The sequence below is a fragment of the Macaca nemestrina genome, chromosome 16 (genome assembly GCF_043159975.1).
Source record: "Macaca nemestrina isolate mMacNem1 chromosome 16, mMacNem.hap1, whole genome shotgun sequence".
Taxonomy (NCBI): domain Eukaryota; kingdom Metazoa; phylum Chordata; class Mammalia; order Primates; family Cercopithecidae; genus Macaca; species Macaca nemestrina.
Window position 1 is genome coordinate 32,573,304 of NC_092140.1, and position 26,773 is coordinate 32,600,076.

General features: G+C 37.8%; 1 long non-coding RNA gene across 1 annotated transcript in view; it reads right to left on the reverse strand.

Moving 5' to 3' along the window:
• Positions 1-26,773, reverse strand: part of LOC105481693 (uncharacterized) — a 722,106-nt gene that overhangs the window by 43,959 nt on the left and 651,374 nt on the right. Inside the window, exons 19-20 of the long non-coding RNA XR_011614711.1 lie at positions 24,512-24,550; positions 10,507-10,707 (exon numbers count right to left, since the gene is read on the reverse strand). This is a non-coding gene — a long non-coding RNA (uncharacterized lncRNA). The remainder of the gene's footprint in view (positions 1-10,506; positions 10,708-24,511; positions 24,551-26,773) is intronic.

Consider the following 26,773-nt stretch of genomic DNA (forward strand, 5'->3'; position numbering starts at 1 on the left):
CTAGTCTCAGGTATGTCTTTATAGCAGTGTGGGAACAGACTAATACAATGGCTGAATAGAAGCCTCCATCGACGTTCCTCCCCACAAGAACACCAAATTTAACATCTATCTACACAAAAAAATACTTTCATGAGAACCAAAAATCAGGTAAGCAATCACAGTACCTGGGTGTAACTTCATATTGCTTAAAGAGGTACTGAAAAGGGTAGGAAAGACAGTCTTGAATTGCTGACATCACCCTTTCCCCATCCCTTGGTAGTGACAACATGGTGCTGACAGAAATTCTGTGCACTTGTGGGACTTTGCATGGGAATACAGTGCTGCCAACACTGGGCAGAACTCAGCTGATGCCCATGGAGGGAATATTTAGAACAGCGCTATCCAGAGGGGAATTGCTCATCCCAGTAGTCAGAACTTAAATATCAGCAATGCTGGCCACCATGGGCTAAATTAGTCTGGGGCCCTAAATAAACCTGAAAGGGAGTCTAGGCTACACGGACTGCAACTCCTAGGCATGTCCTAGTGCTGTGTTGTGCTTGGAGCCAGCGGACTTGGGAGTCACATGACCTAGTGAGACACAGCAAGGGTGGCCAAGGGAGTGCTTGTGCCACCCTTTCCTCAACCCAAGGCACCACAGCTCACAGCTGCAAAGGAGACTCCTTCCTTCTGCTTGAGGAAAGGTGAGATAAAATTAAGGAGGATTTTGTCTTGCAACTTGAAGAGCAACTCAGCCACACTAGAACAGGGCACAAAGCAGAGCTGCGAAGTCCACACCCCAGGCCCTAGCTTCTGGAGAGTATTTCTAGATACACCATGGGCCAGAAGGGAGCCCACTGCCCTGAAGGGAGGAACCCAGTCCTAGTGGGATTTATCACTTCCCGACTACAAGCTGACTGAAGAGTCTTTGGGCCTTATGTGAATGTTAGCAGTACCCTGGCAGGCCTCCACAACGGCCTGTGGTGGTTGGACATGGAAAACCCTCCTCTGCCTGGGGAAAGGAGAGGGAAGAGTGGGAAGGACTTTGTCTTGTGGTTTTGGTGCCGGCTCAGATGCACTAGAATAGAATAGCAGGTAGATTTCTTAGGTTTCTGACTCCAGGCCCTTGCTCCCAGACAGCGTCTCTGAACCTGCCCATAATCCCTTCTCTTCAAGAGAAGGGAATAAGATTAGCTGATGATAGAGCCTGCTGATTATATAGCCCTAGGACCTTAAGCAAACATAGGCAGTGGCCAGGTAGTAGTTATAGTGGGCTTGGTGTGAGATTCAGTTCTGTGCGGGCTTCAGGTCTGACAGAGTGCAGTTCCAGTGGTGCTGACCACTGAGGTGGTTGTGTCAACCCTCCCCCATCTCCAGGAAGCTCAGCTCACAGAAACTCTGTTTGGGAGAAAGTAGGAAAGAGAACAAGAGTCTCTGTCTGGTAATCAAGGGAATTCTTCTGGATCTTATCCAAGACCTCCGAGACCACCAAGGCAGTACCTCTACAATCTGCAAGAACCACAGCATTACCTACTGTGGGGTATCCCCTAATGCAGGTAAGGCTGCAGTGACCAAAAACTGAGATCACAACCCCCAAGTTCCTTCAAATACCTGGGAAGCCTACAAGCCCAGACTGCAAAGACTACAATAAATACCTAGCTTTTCAATGCCCACATACCAACAAACATCCACAAGCATCAAGACTATCCAGGAAAACATGACCTCACCAAAAGAAATAAATAAGGTACCAGGGGCCAATCTTGGAGAAGCAGAAATGCGTGACCTTTCAGAGAGAGAATTCAAAATAGGTGTGCTGAGGAACTTTAAAGAAATTCAAGATAACACAGAGAAGTAATTCAGAATTCTATTAGAAAAATTTTATAAAGAGATTGAAATAATTAGAAAGAACCAAACAAAAATTCTGGAGTTGAAAATGCAGTTGATGGCCAGGTATAGTGTCTCATGCCTGTAATTCCAACAATTTGGGAGCCCAAGGCAGGTGAACTGCTTGAGCACAGAAGTTTGAGAACAACCTAAGTAACATGGTGAAGCTCTATCTCTACAAAAAAAAAAGAAAGAAAAAAAAAAAGAAAAAGAAAAAGAAAAAAAAGAAAAGAAAAAATTAGCCAGGCATGGTAGTACATGCCTGTAGTCCCAGCTACTTGGGAGGCTGAGCTGGGACGATCACTTGAGCCTGAGAGGTAGAGGCTGCAATAAGCCATGATCATGCCACTGCACTCCAGCCTGAGTGAGACAGTAAGACCATTTCTCAAAGAAAAAAAAAACTTAAAAGAGAAAGAAAATGCAACTGACATGCTGAAGAATGCATCAGATTCTCTTAACAGGAGAATTGATCAAGCAGAAGAAATAAGTGAGCTTGAAGATAAACCATACGAAAATACACAGTCCGAGAAGACAAAACAAAAAGTAATACAACGGAATAAAGCACACCTGGAAGATCTAGAAAATGGCCTCAAAGGGGCAAATTTAAGTGTTATTGGCCTTAAAGAGGAGGTAGACGGCAAGGGCTAAAACTTATATTCAAAGGGACATAACAGAGAACTTCTCAAACCTAGAGAAAAATAACAGTGTTCGAGTCCAAGAAGGTTAAAGAACACCTAGCAAATGTGACACAAGGAAAACTAATTGAAGGCATTTAATAATCAAATCCCCAAAGGCTGAAGGATGGATCCTCAAAGCAGCAAGGGAAAAGAAACAAATAACATAAAATGGGGCTTCAATACAATTTACAGCACACTTTTCAGTGAAAACCTTACAGACCAGGAGAGAGAGAAATGACATAAAATTCTGAAGGAAAAAACTTTTACCCCAGAATTTGTGTATCTGGGAAAAATATCCTTAAAATGTGAAGGCGAAATAAACACTTTCCCAAACAAATAAAAGCTAAGAGATTTGATCAACACCAGATCTGTACTACAAAAAAATTGCTAAAGAGACTTCTTCAATCTGGAGAAAAAGATGTGAATGAGCAATAAGAAATCTTCTGAAGGTGCAAAACTATCTGTGAATAGTGAGTACACAGAAAACACAGAATATTATAAAAATGTAAATGTGGTATTTAAATTACTCCTATCTTAAGTAGAAAGATGAAAAGATGAATTGATTAAAAATAATAACTACAATTTCCAGTGCATAGACAGCATAGTAAGATATAAATAAAAACAACAAAAATATAAAAAATGAGGAGACAAACTTAAAGTGTAGAGGTTTTATTAGTTTTCTCTTTGCTTACATGGTAATTTGTTTGTGCAATCACTATTAAGTTGGCATCATTTTAAGATAATGGGCTATAAGATAAGTGCAAGTTTCGAATCTAAAAACATGTAATAGATAAACAAAAAATAAAAAGTCAGAAGTTAAAACACACCAGCAGAGAAAAATGCCTTCACTAAAAGGAAGACAGGAAAGAAAAAATACAAACATAAAAGGAAGACAGGAAGGAAGGAAGGAAGGCAGGATGGAAGGAAGGAAGAGAAGATTACAAAACAACCAGAAAACAAATAACAAAATGGCAGGAGTAAGTCCCTACTTATCAATAATAAAGATTAGTAAAAATGGACTAAATTATCAAATCAAAACACATTGAGTGGCCGAATGAAAAAAAAAAAACACACACACAGAACAAGACCAAGTGATCTGTTGCTTACAACGACCACACTTCAGCTATAAAGACAAGCATAGACTGAAAATAAAAAAAATTGAGAACCATTCCATGCCAATGGGAAAAAAAAGTGTTAGGAGTAGCTATGCTTATTTTAGACAAATAAATCTCAAGATAAAAAAGTATAAGAAGAGACAAATAGGTCACTATAAAATGATAAAGGGGTCAATTCAGCAGGAGGATATAATTATGAATATATATCCACCAACACTGAAGCACAAGTATACCATTGTACCATTTTCTCCACATTCCCAACACTTGTTATCTTTTGTGTCTTTGATAACAGTCATGCTAAAACATGTGAGGAGATATCTCAGAGTGGCTTTGAGTTGCATTTTCCTGATGATTGGTGATGTTTAGCATCTTTTAATATACCTTTTGGCTATTTGTATGTTTTTTGGTTTGGTTGTTTTTTTAAGGTAAATGCATACTTAACATACAACCACCAGTTTCCCTCCTAGTTATCTACTCAGGAGAAATAAAAATATATGCCCACACAAAGACTGGTCTTTATTTCAGAGCAGTATTATTCATAATTGTCTAAAACCGGTGAGTAGATAAGTAAACTTTGATATAGCCATCCAAAGGAACACTACTACACAGTTAAATGAAACAAACTACTAATACACACCACAACATAGATGAATCTCAAAAACACTATGCTAAGTAAAATAAGCCAAGCCCAAAAAGAATATATACTGTATATTCTCCTTAATATGAAATCCTAGAAAAGACCCAACTATAATCACGTTAAACAAAGTAGCATTTGAGATCAAAAGAGTCTACAGATATTGATGACAAAGGGGCATGAGGGAAGTTTTTAAGATGATGAAAATATTCTAAATCTTGATTGTGGTCATGATAACTTGACTGCACACATTTGTCAATCTCACTAAGCTATGTACTTAGGAAAGATAATTTATTCCATAGAAATTTAATTCAATGAAGTTGATATAGATAGATTATTAGCACAGCATTTTCCCTTTATACATTTTGCCATTTATTTTCTTCTGTACTTATTCATTTTCTTTTGTGTTAAACTGAGTGATATAGTTTGGCTGTATCTCCACAAAAATCTCATCTTGAATTGTGATTCCCACAATTCCCACATGTACTGGGAGGGACCCACTGGGAGGTAATTGAATCATCGGGGTGGGTCTTTCTAATGATAGTAAGTCTCATGAGATCTGCACAAGTTCTCTCTCTTTGCCTGCCACCATCCATGTAAGATGTGACTTGCTCCCCCTTGCCTTCCACCATATGAGGCCTCCCCAGCCATGTGGAACTGTATGTTCATTAAATCTCTTTTTCTTCCCAGTCTCAGGTATGTCATTATCAGATGCATGAAAATGGACTAATATGCTGTGGAACAAGCAAATTAAGGCTATCTGCCTTTTGGCAATTAAAAGTCTGGTGCTGATAATAAAGAGTACAGTTTCATGGGTCTGCACAAAATACTAAGGGCACAGATGACAAATTAAGAGGTAGGAATCCAGTAGTGGGAGTGCATTCATATATGAAGCCTGTAATATATTAAGTAATGTGAGGTCCTTAACTTTCTCTATTTTTTTTTTAATCAAGTGAGTGGAGAAATAATTGTGGTGGGTAAAAGAATCTCAAGAAGATACACTCAGAGTGAGTTTTAAAATGTCACTAGCAGACAAAACAGGTGGAATTCCTCAGGATAATCATTCTAAATACACAAGTATATTGCATATAATGGCTTTTGGGGAAAGCAAGCAGGATTAATTTGTCTTATTTAAAGCTTAAAAAATGCATAAGGGGAAAGTAAAAAGAATGACAGTATTACTGGTAAATGACTCAGATTAAGAAGGGCAGTCATGCATCTATGTTCAGTACTAATTTGGAAATGACAATGGCATTGGAATTAGATAGTAATAGCTTTGAATTTTTAGATTGTTTTGAACAATATATTTATTTTAATAATATTGATTCTTCCTATCCATGAGCATGGGATGTTTTTCCATTTGTCTGTGTCATTTACAATTTTTTAAATCAGTGTTTGTAGTTTTCCATGTAGAAGTTTTTCACTTCCTTGGTTAAATGAATTGCTTGGAATTTTTATTGTGGCTACTTTAAATGGGATTGTATTCTTGATTTGGTTCTCAGCTTGAGCATTTTTGGTGTATATAAATACAGCTGATTTCTGTGCATTAATTTTGTTTTCTGAAAGTTTACTGAAATTATTCATCAGGTCTGGGAGGCTTTTGGAAGAATTTGTAAAGTTTCCTAGGTAGATCTAGTCATCAGTAAACAGAGATAATTTGACTTCCTCGTTTCCAATTTGGATGCCTTTTATTTTTACCTGTTGCCTGATTGCTCTGGTTAATACTTCCAGTACTATGTTGAACAGGAGTGGTGAGACTGGACATCTTTGTCTTGTTCCAATTCTTAGAGAAAATGCTTTTGACATTTTCCCATTAAATGTGATACCAGCTGTGGGTTTGTCATGTATGGCTTTTATTATTTTGAGTTATATTTATTCAATGCCTAGTTTATTGAAGGTTTTTATCATGAAAGGATGTTGGATTTTATTAAATGCTTTTTCTGTGTCTATTAAGATAATCATATGGTTTTGTTTTTAATTCTGTTTAGTGATGAATCAGATTTATTAATCTGTATTAAAACACCCCTGTGATCCCAGAATAAAACACTTGATTATTGAATTATGTTTTTAAAGTGCTGCTGGATTCAGTTTGCTAGTATTTTGTTGAAAATTTTTGGAGGTTGTTCATGTGGAACTTCTGTCTGAGGTTTCCTCTTTTTTTTTTCTTGGGTCCTTGCCAGATTTTTGGTATCAGGAAGTCTCTCTTTGTCAATTTTTTTGAACCCTTGCAGTAAGATGGGTACTAAACCTTTCTTGCAGAGCTGGTAGAAGTCAGGTATGAGTCCACTCAATACAGGGCTCTTTTAGTGAGTAGATTTGTTATTACTGACTCAACTTCATAGCTCATTATTGTTATATTCAGGATTTAAATTTCCTCCTGATTCAATCATGGGAGGTTGTATCTAGCAATTTATCCTTTTTCTCCCAGTTTTCTAGTTAGTGAACATAGTGTTCAATGATAGTCTTACATATATGTCTGTGGTATCAGTTGTAACATCATGGGTGTCATTTCTCGTGGAGCTTATTAAAATATTCTCTCTTTTGTTCTTCATTAATCTAGGCAGTGGTCCATCAATTTTGTTTCTTCTTAGGCATGCTGGTTCCTGTTTCTTCCTTCATAGTCGCTCATGAATGCCCACCTCAAGACTTTTATTTGTTCTCCCTCTACCTGAGAGATTCTTCCCCAAGTCTTCTTGTTGGCTGACTACATCTCATATTTCAGAACACCCAATTCCATCTACCTTTTCAAAAAACCAACTTTACATTTTGTTGATACATCGTATGATTTATTTGGTCCCATTTCATTAAGTTCTGCCCTGATCTTTGTTATTTATTTTCCTATGCTACCTTTCCTATGCTCTAGTTCCTTGAAGTGCAATGTTACTTTCTTGTGTTAATGTGAGATCTTTCCAGCTTCTTAATACAGACATTTAGCACTATGCACATTCCTCTTAACATTGCTTTTGCTGTATCCTGGAGGTTACTGTGTCTATGCTGTGTATATATTTTCATTTGTTTCAATTTTTTTTTTTCTGATTTCTGCCCCAATTTTGTTATTCACCCAAAAATCAGTCAGGAGCAACCTGTTTATTTTCCATGTCCTTGTGTAGTTTTGAGAGTTCCTCTTTGTATTGATTTCTACTTTTCCACACTGTTGTCTAAGAAAATACTCCATATGATTCTGATTCTTTTGAATTTATTGAGACTTGCTTTGTGACCAAGTAGATGGTCAATTTTGGAGAATGTTTCATGCATAGATGAGAAAAATGTATATTCTGCAGTTGGTGAGTAGAATGCTCTATAGCTATATATTAGGTCAATTTGGTCAAGAGTTTAATTTATGTCCAGAGTTTCTTTGTTAGTTTTCTACTTTAATGATCTGTTTAGTGTTGTCACTGGGGTGTTGAATTCCCACACTATAGTATATAGCTATCTATCTCTTTTTCTTAGGTCTAGCAGTGGTTCTTTAATACACCTGTGTGTTCCGGTGATGGTTGTGTATATATTTAAGATAGTTATATGTTCTTGCTGGTTAACCCTTCTATCATTATATAATACCCTTCTTTGATTTGTTGTGTTTTGTTTTACTGTTGTTGATTTAAAGTCTGTTTTATACAGTAAAAAATAAAAATGTCTGGTCTTTTTGGTTTTCTATTTGCATAACATATTTTTCTCTTACTTTGAGCTTGTGGGTGTCATTATTCATTAGGGGTCCTTTGAGGGCAGTAGATGGTTGGGTTTTTATTTTTATCCAATTTGCCAGTCTATATCTTTTAAGTGGAGCATTTAGGCCATTTACATTCAAAGTTAATATTGACACGTGAAGTTTTGTTCCTGTCATAGTGTTTTTAGGTAGTTGCTTTGTAGTCTCAATAGTGTATTTGCTTTATAGGATATGTGTACTTTGCATTTATGAGTGCTTTTGTTGTAGCAAGTTCATCTTTTCATTTCCATATTTAGAACTACTCTGAGCATTTTTTATGGCGCCAGTCTAGTTGTGACAATTGCCCTTAGCATTTCCTTGTATGGGAATGACTTGATTACTCATTTATTTATTAAGCTTAGTTTGGCAGGATATAAAATTTTGGCTGGCATTATTTTTCTTTAAGGAGTCTAAAAGTAGGCTCACAATCTCTTTTGGCATGTAAGGTTTCTGCTGGGAAATCCACTGTTAGCTTGATGGGTGTACCTTTATAGGTGATTTGACCCTTTTATCTAGCTGCCTTTAAGATTTTTTCTTTAGTGTTGACTTTGAATAGTCAGATGATCATATGTCTTGGTGAAGTTTTTCTTGTACATTATCTTACAGGTGTTCTCTAAATTTCTTGTATCTGGGTGTCTACCTTTCTGGAAAGACTAGGGAAATTTTCCTGAATTATTCTCTCAAATATATTTTTTTTCAATTTGCTTACTTTTTCTTCTCTCTCAAGAATGTTTTATAAGTTTTGGTCATAGCTTTGGTCAACTTAGGTAATCCCATATTTCTCTAAAGCTTAGTTTAATTAAAAACAATTTTTTTTTCTTTATTTTTGTCTAACTAGGTTAATTCAAAAAACTGATCTTCAAGCTCTGAAAATTTTTCTTCTGGTTGGTCTAGTCTATTAGTAAAGCTTCCAACTATATTTTGAAATTTCTTTAGTAAATTTTTCAATTCCAGAATTTCTACTTGTTTTTCCATTAAATATAGCAATCTCGTCTTTTATATCCTGAATCATTTTTCTGGATTCTTTGCTTTGATTTTCAATTTTTTCTTGAATCTCATTGTACTTCCTATTGGATTCTTTATCTGTCATTTTAGAATTTTCATTTTTGTTAGGATCCTTTGCTGAAGAATTGGTGTCTTCCTTCAGAGGTGTCAACACTCAGGTTTTTTGTTCTGCTAGTGTCTTCACACTGATTCCTTCTCATCTGAAGCAACAGTTGCTTTTATTTTTTTTATTTGCTATCATTTGAATGGAATTTTCTACATTTTATTCTTTTTTCCCTTGAGGATATGACTGTGGTGTGTATTGAGTATGAATATTTGGCTTCATTTTTGGGTGCTTTCAGGGGGCCACGTCTCTATATAGGTTTCTTGGTTGTGGATACCCTCTCTGTTGTGGTTTTCTCACATGCTGCTTGTTGTAGTGATGTATTGGACATATGAGTTGATGCACTTACTTCTACAGGGCTGAGACTGCACAGGTCTCATAAAGCTTATCTCATTCACTAGCACTGGGACCTTCTGACAGCAGTTTTTTATTGGTGGTACAGTTCAGTATTCCATGCAGTAGGTGTCACTTAAGAGTAAAAGCCACCCACTCTCCAGGACCCTGTGAATGAGGGGAGGAACCTACCCTAATAGGAGAAGGAGGGAATCAGCATATTGGGGTATGCTGAGATATTGGGGGCAGGGTTGAGGCACTGCACTAGCTGCTTATCCTGGGCAAGTAGGAACATGCTCTGCTTTCATATCAGGGCCCTGTTGCAGGGTTTGTGACCTTTAGTTCATATAATCATTGTCCTCTGCCTCCTATCTGTGATGAAGAACCAAAGAAATTCCCTTCTGGTGGCTACTACAAAATAGGTTTCAGGGCTAAGCCTCTTCCCCCAGTCCAGAGCAGACAGACAGCTCTGTGATTTGTCTGCCCTTTATGGCCAGGATAGTACTGCCTTATGTAATGAGCAGGAGATGGGCCCAACCCTTCACTCTGTTGTGTCTGCAACAGTGGATGGGGGCAACAGGAGATAACCTCTTTCTCATTTCTATTTCCAGCAGTCAATTCCACCCCCTTCATCGATTGACTCCATGTCCATGTTTCCTTTGTCCCAAAGGCAGATTGGAGGGCTGTGCTCCCCTCTTCCCTAAAGGCAGCCCACACTGAGGGCTAGATCTTTAAGGAACCCACAGCTCTTCAGGGATCTGCTGGCACCATATGGTTGTCAAAGTCAGAGCAGGTCATGGGCTATGTTTGTGAGGTATCTGGTGATGTGGCAACCTAAGGGCTGAAGTCCCCTGGGGAGAACAGTGGCCTATAGTACATGTACAACCAGTGTGGCACCTGCCAGTTCAATTTGTGTATGGGAATACCTGCACGAACTGACCACCCAATTTATTGTCCTTAGCAAGGTCCCATCACCACTAACATCCTTGTCTGGATTGTGAGGGCAGAGGGGCTCCCCAACACTTTGGAGATCAGATTGTCACACAGGTGAGGAGACAAGAGAAGCCATGACTTACCCTTTTCATGGTCCAGGTTTCTAGGGAGACAATCTTTGCCAGTCTCTTGCTACTTTCCTCTTTTGTGCCCCAGGTTGTTCCCATGGATGCTCCAACAGGTCTTTGCTCCACTCCCTCAGATTTCCATTTAAATCATGGCCATTCGCCTGTAACTTTGATCTTTCTGAGGAGAGCTAGCATCCAACATCCATAGTCAGCCAACTTGAGAAAAAAAAAAAGAGAAAAAAACTATGAAAACTTTTAAGGTAAAAGTAATTTCATTTATTCTGGTTTTCATTTATTCTGAAATTAGTTTTAAAGCAACCCTTACACATACACACAAATAAAAAAGTATTTAACAGTGACAATCAGTGTAATATACTTTAGAAATATTTCCCTTCCAAAGACATAGCATGGATTTATTGAATGCCATTTGAGAAGATCCTTGAGAGTTTTATAATTTAAGTTTCAAGTAGGAATTATACTCTGTGTCTCTCAGCAATATTCATGACAGGTCTTACTGCAGAATGTCATTCAGTAAAATACTCTGTGCATGAGTTTGAATGTAATAATTTTACTTATAAAAAATCAGTGCAATAAATCTACTGATTCAGCATTAAAATTTACCTCAAAAAAAGAAATAATTTGTCTTGTCAAAATACCATTTCACCACTAACTAGACACTTTTTCAAAGTTTCACTTTTCTAAAGGATTAGATAGAGCTCTCATCCCATAGGATAATCAGAAAGCTTGATAAATCAGTGTTGTTTATATTCAAAGTATATTTGAGACTTCAGAGTTTATCAATTGCAAAGGAGAATTAAATGAATAATTTTTCAGTTAATGTTAACATAATTTGTGGAAATCATCCTATGCTCATATCATATGCAGTTTTTTAGGGGGTGGGGTTAGTATTAATTAAACTGTATATATAAAATTTGGGCTACATGCATTATCTCATTCAATCCCGACAACACCCGTATCAAATAAATATATTTTTCTTTTTCTCATGGATGTAGAAAGTGGAATTTATATATGCTAATGAGTTAACTGTCTTAGTTTATCAAATACTTAATTTGTGCCAGGAACATTCCTAAGCATTTTATACATGTTACCTAATGTTATGGCTACAACCAGTTAGGGAAATACACATACAGACAGAGTGATAAACACACAGGCAGAAAATACATTTTACATCAGAGAGTTACCTGACCAAGGACTACACTTCTTTTGCTTTTCTCTAAGACCAACCCAGTGATAATTCCTTGACTTAACTATTTTTGTTTACTAATGTAAAGCAGAGATTAGGTGCTCAATAATTTTGTTTTGAAAATACAACAAATTAATAGGAGAATGAATGAATAAATATTGAATACTTCTATTTTACTTCCCATACAGTTAATATAATGTATTTTAAAATACTGACTTAAGAAATTTAATTAGAGAGCTCAATTTATTTGAGATATCCCTATGTTTTACAATCAAAACTGAGTAAAGAATTTTATAAATTATGAACTATGTAATCAAAAAGTGATTTTTGAATGTTAATTTGTGTGTGAGTACATATCTTTATCTGTTTTGGTTTACTCGTGCCTGCTTCCCCTGACACCATGATTTATAGTTACAAGTGCAAGTGAGATGTGAGTTGTTACATGTGCACACTGAGATTGACTGTGAAAATTGCATGTAGCTACGGATTAATACAGTCAGAAGTATGGGATTTTCTGTTCTTTTTGTACTCTACTGACAGATGGACCCACTGTTTTGATGGAAAGTGGAGCCAATTTGTCTGGCTTTGAAGAAAACAGGAGAAAAGAAGATATAGTAGGGACACTTTAATGGTGAAGAAAGAGCAAGCCATTGACCCAGCTAATAAAAGCTATTGCTTATAAGTACCGCGCGCTAACTGATTGCGCCACCGGACGGGCAGGGGAACATCACACACCGGGGCCTATTGTGGGGAGGGGGGAGGGGGGAGGGATGGCATTGGGAGTTATACCTGATGTAAACGACGAGTTGATGGGTGCTGATGAGTTGATGGGTGCAGCACACCAACATGGCACATGTATACACACGTAACAAACCTGCACATTGTGCACATGTACCCTAGAACTTAAAGTACAATAAAAAAAAAGTTATTGCTAATATTAGTTTATCATGTATTAGATGCAAGTTTATACTGTTTATCACCATTTGATGTTTAAATTTTGTTTATTGGAGCTCAAAATTGAGGTGGAAGTAATGCTTTCTGAAAAAATGAATTTAAAACTTTTACATTGTGGAAAGAAAAAGAACCCTGCGGACCTATCAGTTTGCTGGGGCTGCCATTTGAAAGTAAACCAATTCAGGTTGCTTGAACAACAAAAATTTACTTCTTCATAGATCTGGAGGCCAGAAGTCCAAGAGCAAGGTGTCAGCAGGGTTGGTTTCTTCAGAGACTTCGCTTCTTGGCTTGTAAATGGCTGTCTTCTCCTTGTGCCTTTACATGGTCTTTCTTCTGTCTGTGTCATAATCTTTTTTTCTTCTAAGAATATCAGTCCTATTGGACTAGGCCCACATCAGTGACCTCATTTTACTTTAATCACCTTTTAAAAAATCTTATCTTTAAATGAGAAGCTGAATGTTAGAAACTCAATATATGAATTTGGGGAAAGGGACAATTCAACTCATAATAGGAGATGGTGTAAAGAATCACCTGGCTAAGTCATCTGATTTGTACTAATCATCTTTTGACGTAGACAGGTACCTCAGCCTTAGTACTGAGGAGGGCATGGGAGAGGTAATTTCATAGCATCCTGTCTCTGCAAATCCCTCTGGAGAAAACTGCAGAGAAATATATTCAATTTAGGGAGAAAATTGACAATACATTATATTATTATTGATTTGAATAAAATGGGACATAGAAATGCATGAAATATCTGGTGAAATATTTTAAATGCATAAAGAGTAATTTATATTGTGTTCTAATTTAATCTGGCTAAAATTATTACTAAAAATATTGAAAAAATCAGTTTGAAGGAAATGTATACAATCAAAATTTTGTGATAAAATTTTCATATCTACATATTTTTAGACAATGACATCTGTAATATTATTATAAATGTTTAGCAATTCCAAGCTTGAGGCAAACTCCACAGATAGATTAACCGTATTTCATTAGGTGATAGAAAAGGAGATGATCATCGATTGACAGTATTTCATCCAACACTTTTCTACATTTAAACTCAAGAAGAATGCATCATAAATACAGTATGCTTTCTTAACACCTTATACTACTAGTAGCTTTCATTTTTTCTTTCTTTTTTTCTTAGTCTAATCTTTATTCTATAAACTATTTTCAGTTGAGAATCTAATAAATATAAGTTGGAGAGATATGTTAGCAAATTGTTCACTTTTAACTAAAACACAAGAGGGCACCCTTTCCTTCTGTTAGAACATGTCCTCTGCTTCTAAATTATATGCCATGGAAATATCATAAAGGATTGCCATGTAAAAATAATATTAATTTTATTTTGCATCTTTATGGGCTCGCTTTTGTATTTAACCAGTAATAATTTTGCTGATCCCAAAAGTCACAGCATATTATTTTAAATAATATGAACATGATTTTTAATGGAAATGAATTCTAAGCCAGAAATGTCAGTGTCACTGAGCTATTCAAGAGCCAGATGTCTCCCTAGTGTCATGATAGGGAACAAAAATAAGGCTGGGTTTGGCATGACTCGTGGTGTTTATTAAGTATAATTTATCGTAAATTTCTGTGTTTAGGATTAGGAATTATTTGTACTGAATACTGAATACACTGAATGTGTATTCCTATTTTCTATGTTCTCAAATGAATAGCACACTACTGCTAGGTTAACCCAGTTTTAAACAGAATGTAAGCAAGACTGGGCCTAGAGGAAAGAACAAAAGTTGAAAATTCAGTGAGGACCCAGCAAATAATAATTGCCAATATTTATTTAGTGTCTGTTTTTGTCGATCACTTGTGTAAGCATTTTCATTACAATATTTAATTGATACTACATTGAGTCATTATTTACTATTTTCATTCTCATTTAATATAGAATAAAATATAGTATTATAAGAACAAATAAACTAACATGAAATGTGTCTTTGAATTCTGCTCTCCCTCATCAGAAACGTAGGGCAAAAGGGAGCTGCTACAGCTGCAATTTTGGCTGGGCAACAAGACTTGCCACCAGGGTTAGCTTGTGCTGACCTGGTCTGCATGTGCTATTACTGGTTTACCAGCCTGCTTCCCTGAGATAGTGGTGCATCAAGACCCCCTCTGCTCTAACCCCAGGCTGAAATTCAGGCATTTGGAGCATCATTTGCCTAGACCATCAGCCTGAGGTGCCCCGCTCCTCCTGGACATAAATCAAGGTATAGTGGGGCCCTCTTTGCTCCATGCTTAGGCAGATCTCCAGGCATTTGAAGCAACCACTCAGCTGTATTAGCCCAACTCACCCCACCCTTCCTGGATGTAGATCGCAGTGAGTAGGGTTCTCTCTGTTCCATGTCCAGGCATACCTCCAGGCATCTAGAGCACTTGCTTGCCTGGATGACAGCCTCATCTTCTCCACCCTTCCTAGACATAGATCATAGATCATGGTTCAGGGAGGAGCTTTCTGCTTCATGCCCAGGCAGGCCTCCAAGTATTTGGAGTAATCTTTCATCTGGTTCATCAGTCTCATATGCCCCACTCTTCCTGAGCTTACATCATGGGGTAGTGAGGTTCTCACGGCATCGTGGTGCAGTGAGCCCAGGCAGAGATCCAGGCATTCAGAGCACCTACTCACTGGGATTGGCAGCCTCTCTCACCCTACTCTTCTTATGCAGAAATCTTCTTGCATAGAGGCCCTCTCTACTCCAACCCAGGCCCATCTCTAGGCATCTAGAGCACCTGTTTGCCTCAAATAGTGGCCTGAGCTACCCCACACTTCCCATGCAGAAATCCTGGTGCATGGAGGGGACTCTATCCTTGATATACAGGCAGATCTCCAGGCATCTGGAGCACTCACTATTCTAAAATTAGGAGTTTAGACCAGCTACCATCCCAGTGGAGAGAACTTGGGGCCAGAAAGGCTTCCTAGATCCACATTTAGACACATTTGTGGGTGCTTGGTACCCACCCACTGAATTCTTCCTCAGTTTTGGTGCTTATGCTGGCAATTGGGGGACCTGTAGGTGAACCTGCCTAGGCCAGCCCTGCCTATCTTGGCCCCAGTCCCCCAAGACTAAGCAGAGAGCTAAGACCACTGTGTACTTCATGAATCAGCCCATTTCCTGAGGAAACAGAGAGGTTATCTAAGTAACAAGATCAAGTATATCTCAGCCACATTGGCTGCAGCTGGCTGTTAACCTATAAGTACCATCTATTGACTTGTAGGTCAAACTTCACAGCCCAATATAAAACCTGGTGACAGACATGCATAGGGCTATAGAAACAAAGCCAAAAGACCCTGCTCAGTATTCTCAAGAGTCACATCCTATAGGGAAGAGGGAAAGGAATAGAAAAAAAATATATAGGGAATAAAACCAAAATAAAATATTCTACCTGTATGAAAATAATTACAAAATTGTAAATGTTAATGTCCCAAGATGAGAAGGAAACAGCACAAGAATTTGGGCACCATGAAAAAGCTAAATGTAATGACACACCAAAGGATTGCAGGAGCTCTCCAGCAATGTAATCAAAATGGAAACTGAGAAATCATAGATAAATATTTGAAGCATGGATTGCAAGGAAGCTCAAAAAGATCCAAGACAACACAAACAAAATTAACATGAAGAAACTTCTAAAGCAATCTAGTAAATGATGAAGCAGATAAACATTCTAAAAAGAAATAAATCTGAGCATCTGGAACTGAAAAACTCACTTAAGGAATTTCAAAATACAATTGAGAGCTTTAGCAATAGACTGGACCAAGAAAAAGAAACAATTTAAGTGCCTGAAGACCAGTGTTTTAAACTAACACAGTCAGACCAAGAAAAATAAATAATTTAAGAGCTTGAAGACGAGTCTTTTTAACGAATACAATCAGACAAAAATTTTTAAACAATTTTTAAAAATATACAAAGTCTTTGAGAAATTTGCGGTAATACAACGTAAGCAAACCTAAAAATTATTTGGTATTGCTGAAAGAGAAGGAGAAAAACAAATACTGTGAACAAATAATCCAAAAAAATGTTCCAACTCTTCCTAGGGAGGTTGGTATCTAGGTGCAAGAAATCCAGAGAATACCTGCAAGATACTGTAGAAGACAAACATCACCAAGGAATACAGTCATCAGACTCTCCAAAGTCAATGTAAAAGAAAAATTCTTAAAGGCGGCTAGAGAAAAAGGTTAGATCATGTATAAAGGGAACCCCAACAAGCTAACGGTGGATTTATCAGTAGATATCATACAATCCAGGAAGGATTGGGGGCCTATTTTCATCATTCTTTAAGAAAAATTTTATCCAAGAATTTTTATATCCTACCAAACTAAACTTCATAATCAAAAGAGAAATAGGACCTTTTCCCAACAATCAAGGGCTAAGGGAATTAGTTACCAAGAAAAAAGCCTTACAATAGATCCTTAAGGGAGTTCTAAATGTGAAAATAAAAGAATGAAACCTGCTATCACAAAACCATACTAAAATACATAGCCCACAGACCCTATAAAGCAATGGCACAGTAGAAACTACAGAGGAACCAGTGACAACTTCATGATAGGATTAAAACCTCACATATCAATATTAACCTTGAATGTAAATACTCTAAATGCCTCCATTTAAAAGGCACACAGTGGCAAGATGGATAAAAATACAAGACCCATCCATCTTCTATTTTCAAAAGACCTGTCTCACACGGGTTGATGTAAACTGAGAAAAAAAGAAATCTACCACATAAAAAGAAAACAAGGCCGGGTGCAGTGGCTCACTTCTGTAAACCCAGCAGTTTGGGAGACCGAGGCGGGTGGATCCCCTGCGGTCAGGAGTTTGAGACCAGCCTGACTAACATGGTGACACCCCATCTCTACTAAAAATACAAAATTAGCTGGGTGTGGCAGCCACCTGTAATCCCAGCTACTTGGGAGTCTGAGGCAGGAAAATTACTTGAACCCAGGAGGCGCAGGTTGCATTGAGCTGAGACCATGCCATTGCACTCCTGCCTGGGCAAAAAGAGTGAAACTCTATCTCAAAAGAAAAAAGAAAAAGAAAACAAAAATGAGCAGGGGTCACTATGACTATATTATACAAAACAGACTTTAATCCAATAATAAAAAATGATAAAGAATAGCATTATGTAATAATAAAGTGTTCAATTAACAAGAAGGCTTATCTATTCTAAATATATACACATCCAACATTGGAGCACCCAGATTTATAAAGTAAGTACTTCTAAACCCACAACAAGACATACACAACCTCACAATAATATTAAGGGACTTCAGTGCCCCACTGACAGTGTTAAAGAGGTCTTCAAGGCAGAAACTAACAAAGAAATTTTGGACTTACATTCAACATTTGGCTAATTGAACCTAATAGACTTCTACAGAGTACTTCACCTGTCAGACTCATCTGCACACAAAATATACTCCAAGATTGACCACACAGTCTCCCATAAAGCAAGCCTCAATAATGAAAGAAAGGAAGAAAGGAAGAAAGAAGAAAGAAAGAAATAAAAAGAAAGAAAGAAAGAAAAAAAAAAGAAAGAAAGAAAGGAAGAAAGGAAGAAAGAAAGACCATGCCAACCACACTCTTGTACCACAGTGGAAGAAACATACAAACGATTACCAAGAAGATCTCTCAATACCACACAATTGCATGGAAATTAAACAACTTTCTCCTGAATGACTTTTAGGTGAACAACAAAGTAAGGCACAAATTAAGAAGTTATTTGAAATAACTGAAAACAGAGAAATGGCATACCAACATCTATGGACTGTAGGAAAAGCAGTGTTAAGAGGAAAGATTAAAGTATAAATCACCAATCTTAAAATGTTAGAAAGACCTCAAATTAATGATCTAAAGTCACACCTACAGGAACTAGAAAAAAAACAGAACAAAGTAATCCCAAAGGTAGCAGAAAAAAAATCACTAAAGTCAGAGCAGAACTGAATGAAATTGAGACCCAAAATTTAAGGTCAGTGAAACCAAAGGTTGGGTCTTTGAAAGAATAAACAAGATCAATAGACTAATAACTAGATCAATACAAAGGAGAAAAGTTTAAAATAAGCATAATCAGAAACAACAAAGGTGGCATTACAACCTATCTCACAGAAATACAAAAGATGCTGAGACTGTTATGAACACCTATATGCACACGAACTAGAAAATATAGAGAAAATAAATTCTCAGAAACACACAACCTCCCAAGATTGAACGGGAAAGAAATTGAAACCCAACAGACCAAAATCAAGTTCTGAAACTGCAGCAGTATTTTTAAAAAATCAATCAACAAAAGCCCTGTACCAGTTGGATTCATAGTCAAATACTATAGGACATGCAAAGAAGAGCTGGTACCAATTCTGCTAAAACTATTCCAAAAAACTTGAAGATGGACTATTTCCCAAGTTATCTAAAAAGCCAGCATCACCCTGATACTAAAGCCTAGCAAAGACACAATAAAAAAAGAAAACAACTGTCCAATATCCTTGATGACCAAAGATGCAAAAATACTCAATAAAATAATAGCAAACTGAATCCAACAGCACTCTTATTCAGTATATCACTGGAATACTGGCCAGAGAAATTTGTCAGAGCCATGAGGCCCCCTTTCCAGGCCCTAGTTCCTGGAAAATATTTCTAGACACATCCTGGCCATAAGGGAGCCCATTGCCTGCGGGAAGGAATCTAGTCCTGGCAGGATCCATCACCTACTTACTAAAGAGCCTTTGGGGTCTGAATAACCAGCAATGATACTCATGTCATATGCTGTGGGCTTTGGGTGAGACTCCAAGACATGTAGGCTTCATGTGAGACTCAGCACAATCCCAGCTGTGTTGGCTACTAGGAGAGACGCCTTCTGCTGGAGAAAAGAAGAGGGAAAAATAAAGGGGACTTTGTCTTGCATCCTACGTACCAGCTTGACCACAATAGGTCAGAACACCAAGCAGACTCTTGGGGTCCTGAATTCAAGGCCTTGGCTCTTGGGTGGCATTTCTGGACCTGCCCTGGGACAGAGAGGAGTCCACTGCACTGAAAGGTGAGTCCTAGGCCTGACAGCATTCATCACAAGACGACTGAAGAGCACTTGGGGCTCAAGGGAACAGCTCTCATTGCCTTGCAGTACTCCCCATAAGCCTGTGGTGTTGGTTACCATAAGGTGAAGTGCTTCTCCCTGTGGAAAAAGGAGGAAAGAGTGAGAAGAATTCTTTCCCATAGTTGAGTACCAGCTCAGCGGCACTGTAATACAACACCAGGTAGACTTCTAAGCTGTATGACTTCAGTCCCTGGCTCCTAGAAGGTAATACTGGACTCTCCCAGGGCCTAAGGGAACTTATCACCCTGAAGGAAAGGATAGAGGCCTGGCTTGCTTCACTACCTGCTGCTTGTAGAGACCCAGGGACATAAGCGAACACAGGCAGTAGCCAGTAGTTGTTACAGTGGGTTTTGGCTGTGCTGCCGCCAGGTCAGACCTAACACAGTCCCAGAGGCTGTGGTTACAGAGGTGCCCATTTCATCCCACCCCAAACTCTAGATGGCTCAAAACAGAGAGACAATCCATTTGTTCGGGAAAAAGTAAAGAAGGACAAGAAGAGTTTCTGCCTGGTGATGCAGAGAATTTTTTTTCAATTTTATCCAAGACCATCAAGCCGTTACCTCTATGATCCTGCAAGTACTACAGCATTACTGGGCTTGGAGTTTCCCCTAATGCAGATACAGCTTAGAGCTCAACACCAAAGTCCTTTTAAATATCTGGAAAGCCTTCCCAAAAAGGACAGGTACAAACTAGCTGAGTCTGCTAAGTCTACAACACATACCTAACTCTTCGATGCTCAGACACTAAAAAAGTTAGCATGCATCAAAAACTTCCAGAAAAACGTGACTTCGACCAATAAATTATATAAGGCACCAGGGACCAATCCATTCAGACAGAGAATTCAAAATTACTGTCTTGAGGAAACTCAAAGAAATTTAAGATAACACAGAGAAGGAATTGAGAACTCCACCAATTACATTTAGCAAATAAATTGAAGTAATGAAAAAGAATCAAGCAGAAATTATTGAGTTGATAAATACAATTCACATGCTATAGCATGTATCAGATTCTCTTAATAGCAGAATTGTTCGAGCAGAAGAAAGAATTAGTGAGCTTGAAGACAGGCTATTTAAAAATACATAGAGAACCTCCCCACAAAAAAACACACAATGAAGCCCACCTACAAGATGTAGAAAATAGGCTCAAAAAGGCAAATCTAAGAGTTATTGGCCTTAAAGAGGAGGTAGAGAGAGAGGGCTAGAAAGTTTATTCAAAGAGACAATAACAGAGAAATCTCCAAATGTGGAGAAAGATACCGATATTGAAATACAAAAGGATTATTGACCACCAAGCAGATTTAACCCCAAGAAGACTACCTGAAGGCATTTAATAATCAAATCTCCAAAGATCAAGAATAAAGGGTCCTAAAACTAGCAAGATAAAATAAACAAATAACATATTACAAAGTTCCAATACAACTTAAGAAGACTTTTCAGTAGAAAAGTCTGAAAAGCCTTACAGGCCAGGAAAGAGTGCTGGGATATGTTTAAAATTCTGAAGGAAATCCATTTTTATCCTAGAACAGTACATGTGGTAAAACTTGCCTTCAAACATGAAGAAGAAATAACTTCCCCAGATAAACGAAAGCTGAGGAAATTCCTCAATACCAGGTGCATCATATAAGGAATGCTAAAGGGAGTACTTCATTAGAAAGAAAAGAACATTAATGAGCAATAAGAAATTATCTGAAGGTACAAATCTCACTGGTAATAGTAAGTACACAGACAAATACAGAATAATATAATACTTAATTCTAGTATGTAAAGTACTCTTTTTTAACTATACTTTAAGTTCTAGGGTACATGTGCACAACTTGCAGGTTTGTTACATATGTATACATGTGCCATGTTGGTGTGCTGCACCCATTAACTCGTCATTTACATTAGGTATATCTCCTAGTGCTATCCCTCCCCGCTCCCCGCTCCCCACAATAGGACCCAGTGTGTGATGCTCCCCTTCCTGTGAACAATGAGATCACTTGGACACAGGAAGAGGAATAAAGTACTCTTAAGTAGAAAGAATAAACATTGAACCAATCAAAAGTAATAACTACAATAACTTTTCAAGGCACAAATACTACAATAAGATATAAGTAAAAGAGGGCCAGGCGCAGTGACTCACACCTGTAATCCCAGCACTTTGGGAGGCTGAGACACGTGGATCATGAGGTCAGGAGATCAACATCATCTTGGCTAACACAGTGAAACCCCATCTCCACTAAAAATACAAAAAATTAGCCAAGCATGGTGGCAGGTGCCTGTAGTCCCAGCTACTCGGGAGGCTGAGGCAGGAAAATGGTGTGAACCTGGGAGGTGGAGCTTGCAGTGAGCCGAGATCACACCACTGCACTGCAGCCTGGGTGACAGAGCGAGACTCCAACTCAAAAAAAAAAAAAAAAAGATATAAGTAAAAGCAACAAAAAGCTAAAATGTGGGGGATATAGGATGTAGAATTTGTATTAGTTTTCTATTTGTTTATGCAAACAGTGTTAAGTTGTTACCAGCATACATTATGGGTTATATGATGGTATTTACAAGCCTCATGGTAACAACAAATGTGAAAACATGCAAAGGATACAAAAAAATAAAAAATAAAAAGCAAGACATCAAATTCTAACACCAGAGAAAAATCACCTTCACTAAATGGAACACAGGAAGGAAAGAAAAAAGGAAGAAAAGACCAGAAAACAAATAGCAAAATGGCAGGAGTAATTCCTTACTTATTATCGATTACACTGAATGTAAATGGACTAAATTATCTGTATTAGTCCGTTTTCACATTGCTATAAAGACACTACCCAAGACTGAGTAATTTAATAAACAAAGGAGGTTTAATTGACTCACTGCTCCCGATGGCTGGGAAGGTCTCAGAGAACTTATAATCATGGCAGAAGGGGAAGCAGGCACCTTCTTCATAAGGTGGCAGGAGAGACAGAGAGAGTGTGTGTAGGAGGAAATGTCAAACTTATAAAACCATCATATCTCATGAGAACTCATGCATTATCATGAGAACACCATGGGGCAAACTCCCCCAGTGATCCAATCACCTCCCACCAGGTTTATCCCTCAACACCTGGGGATTACAATTCAAGATGAGATTTGGGTGGGGACACAAAGCTTAACAATATCATTCTGCCCCTAGCCCTTTCCAAATCTCATGCCTTTTCACATTTTAAAACCAATCATGCCTTCCCAACAGTTGCCCAAAGTCTTAACTCATTTCAGCATTTACTCAAAAGTTCACAGTCCAAAGTCTCATCTGAGACAATGCAAGTCTCTTCTGCCTATGAGCCTGTAAAATCAAAAGCAAGTTAGTTACATCCTAGATACAATGGGGGTACAGGCACTGGGTAAATGCTCCCATGTCAAATAAGAGAAATCAGCCAAAACAAAGGCTACAGGCCCCACGTGAGTTCAAAACCTAGTGAGGCAGTCATTAAATCTTAAAGCTTCAAAATAATCTCTTCTGATTCCATGACTCACATCCAGATCAAGATGATGCAAGAGATTGGCTCTCATGGCCCTGGGTAGCTCTGCCACTATGCCTTTACAGGGTACAGCCTCCATAGCTGCTTTCACAGCTGATTTCATGGCTGGCATTGAGCATCTGTGGCTTTTCCAGGTGCATGGTGCAAACTTTCAGTTCATCTACCATTCTGGGATCTGGAAGACAGTGGCCCTCTTCTCACGGCCCCACTAGGCAATGCCCTAGTAGGAACTCTGTGTGGGGGCTCCAACCCCATATTTCCCTTCTGCACTGCTCTAGCAGAGGTTCCCCATGAAGGGTCCACCCCTGCAGCAGACTTCTGCCTGAACATCCAGGCATTTTTATACATCCTCTGAAATCTAGGGAGAGGTTCCCAAACCTTAATTCTTTACTTCTGTGTACTTGCAGGCGCAATGCCATGTGGAAGCCACTAAGGCTTGGGAATTGTGCCCTCTGAAGCAATGGTCAAAGCTGTACATTGGCCCCTTTTAGCCACGATTGGAGTTTAAGCAGCTGGGACACAGGGCACCATGTCCTGAGGTGGCACAGAGCAGCAGGGGCCCTGGGCTTGGCCCACAAAATCATTTTTCTCCCTAGTCCTCTGGGCCTGTGATAGGAAGGGCTGACGCCAAGATTTCTGACATGTCTGGAGACATTTTCCCCATTGTCTTGGCTATTAACATTTGGCTCCCCATTACCTATGCAAATTTCTTCAGCTGGTGTGAATTTCTCCCCAGAAAATGAGTTTTTCTCTCTCTTGCATCATCAGGCTGCAAACTTTTATACTCTTCTTCCCTTTTAAGCATAAGTTTAAGTTTCAGATTATTTATCTCAAGTTCAAAGTTCCATAGATCTCTAAGGCAGGGGCAAAATGCCACTAGTCACTACACTAAAACATAGCATGAGTGACCTTTACTCCAGTTCCCAATAGGTTCCTAATCTTCATCTGAGACAACCTCAGCCTGGACTTCATCGACCATAACAGCATTTTGGTCAAAACCATTCAACAAGTCTCTAGGAATTTCCAAAATTTCCCACATCTTCCTGTCTTCCTCTGAGCCCTCCAAACTGTTCCAACTTCTGCCTGATACCCAGTTCCAAAGTCACTTTCACATTTTTGGGTACCCACTTTTCATAGCAGTACCCCATTTTCTGAGCTACCAATTTACCGTATTAGTTCATTTTCACACTGCAATAAAAATACTATCCACAATTGGGTAATTTATAACAAAGGAGTTTTCACTGACTCACAGGTCCACCTGGCTGGAGAAGCCTCAGGAAACTTACGATCATGGCAGAAGGGGAAGCTGGCACCTTCTTCACTATCTGATGGAAGAAACAGAGAGAGTGTGTATAGGAGGAAATGTCAAACACTTGTAAAATCATCAAATCTTATGAGAACTCACACATTATGACAAGAAAAGCATGGGAAAAACTACTTCTGTGACCCAGTTACCTCCCAGCAGGTCTCTCCCTCAACTCCTGGGAATTACGATCCAAGAAGAGATTTGGGTGGGAACACAGAACCTAACCACGTCACTCTCCTATCAAACAACATAGAGTGTTTAAATTGATTTTTTTAAAAAAAGATACCCCGTGATCTGTTGCCTACATTTTACCTATGCATGCACACACGGACTGCACAAAGGGATGGAACAAGATATTCCATGCCAATGGAAACAAGATAAAGCAGGAGTAGCTACACTTATATCAGACGAAATAGATTTCAAAACAAAAAGTCCAGGAAACAACAAGGTCACTATATAATGATAAAGGAGTCAATTTATTGAGAAAATAATAACAATTGTAACTATATATAGACCCAGTGCTAGAGCACCCAAATACATACAGCAAATATTATTAGAGCAAAAGAGAGAAATAGACCCCAATATGATAATAGCCAGAGACATCAACACCCCACTTTCAGCATTATACAGATCTTCCAGACAGAAAATCAACAAAGAAACATCAGACTTAATCTGCACTATAGTCCGAATTGGCCAAAAAGTTATTTACATAACATGCCATCCAATGGTGGCAGTATAGACACTGTTTCCTTAGCACATACATTATTCACAAGAATAGACCATATTTTAGCTCACAAAAATAAGTCTTAAAACATTTTTAAAAATGAAATAATATCAAGCACTTTCTTTGACCACAATAGAGTAAAACTAAAAATCAATAATGAAAGGAATTTTGGAAACTATACAAACATATGCAAATTAAAAAATATGCTCCTGAATGACCAGTGATTATTTGTATTACAGTCTTTATTTCAAATTTATTTCCATTCTTATCTTTAGTATTTATTTTGTTCTACTCATTTTGAATTTGGTTTGCTCTTGCTTTTCTAGCTCTTTAAGATGCATCTTTAAGTTGTTTATTTGATGTTTTTCTTCCTTTTGATGAAGGATGTTAAAACTACAATCTTCCATCTTAGTATTACTTTTTATTGTGTTCCATAAATTTTGGTATTTGTATTTTTATTATCATTTGTTTCAAGAAATTTTTAAATTTTCTTCTCAACATAATAAAAGCCATACATAAGCCCCACAGCTAGTATTATACTGAATGGCGGAAAACCTGAAAGCCTTTCCAGTAAGATCTGGAACATGACAAGGATGTTCGCTGTCATCACTGTTCTTCAACATGGTCCTGGAAGTCCTACTTAGAGCAATCAGGCAATAGAAAGATATAAAGGGCAACTGAATTGGAGAAGAAGAAGTCAAATTATCCTTGTTTGCAGATGATATAATCTTATATTTGGAAAAACCTAAAGAATCCACTAAAGAACTATTAGAACTAATAAATAAATTCAGTACAGTTGCAGAATACAAAACAACATACAAAAATCAGTAGCATTTCTATATGCCAAAAGCAAATAATCATAAAAAGAAAGCAAGAAAATAATACCATATGATAGCTACAAGATAAAATACCTAGGAATTTATTTAAGCAAAGGAGTAAAAGATCTCCACAATGAAAACTATAAAATATTGATTTGATAAACTGAAGAAGTCACAAAGAAATGGAAATATATTCCCTGTTAATGGACTGTAAGACTTAATATTGTTAATAAAATGTCCATACTATCCAAAGCAACCTCAATAAAAATTTAATGCAATCTCAATAAAAATACCAATGACATTATTCTCAGAAATAGATAAAACAATTATAAAATGTATATGGAACCACAAATAGCTAAAGATATCCTAAGGGAAATATAATAAAACTGGAGGAATCACATTATCTGACTAAAAATTACAGTACAGATCTATAGTAACTAAAACATCATGTTTGTGGCATAATACACACATGGATCAGAAGAGAACAGAGAACCCAGAGATGAATCCATACGCCTACTGTGAACTCATTTTTGACAAGGAAGCTTTGTCAAAAGCATCTTTGCACTTTTTTGACAAAAAGTACATATATTGGAAAAAGTACATTCTCATCAATAACGTGCTAGGAAAACTAGAAATCCATATGCAATTAGATTCCAATCTCTCACCATTTGATCTTTGATACAAATATCAAGTCAAAATG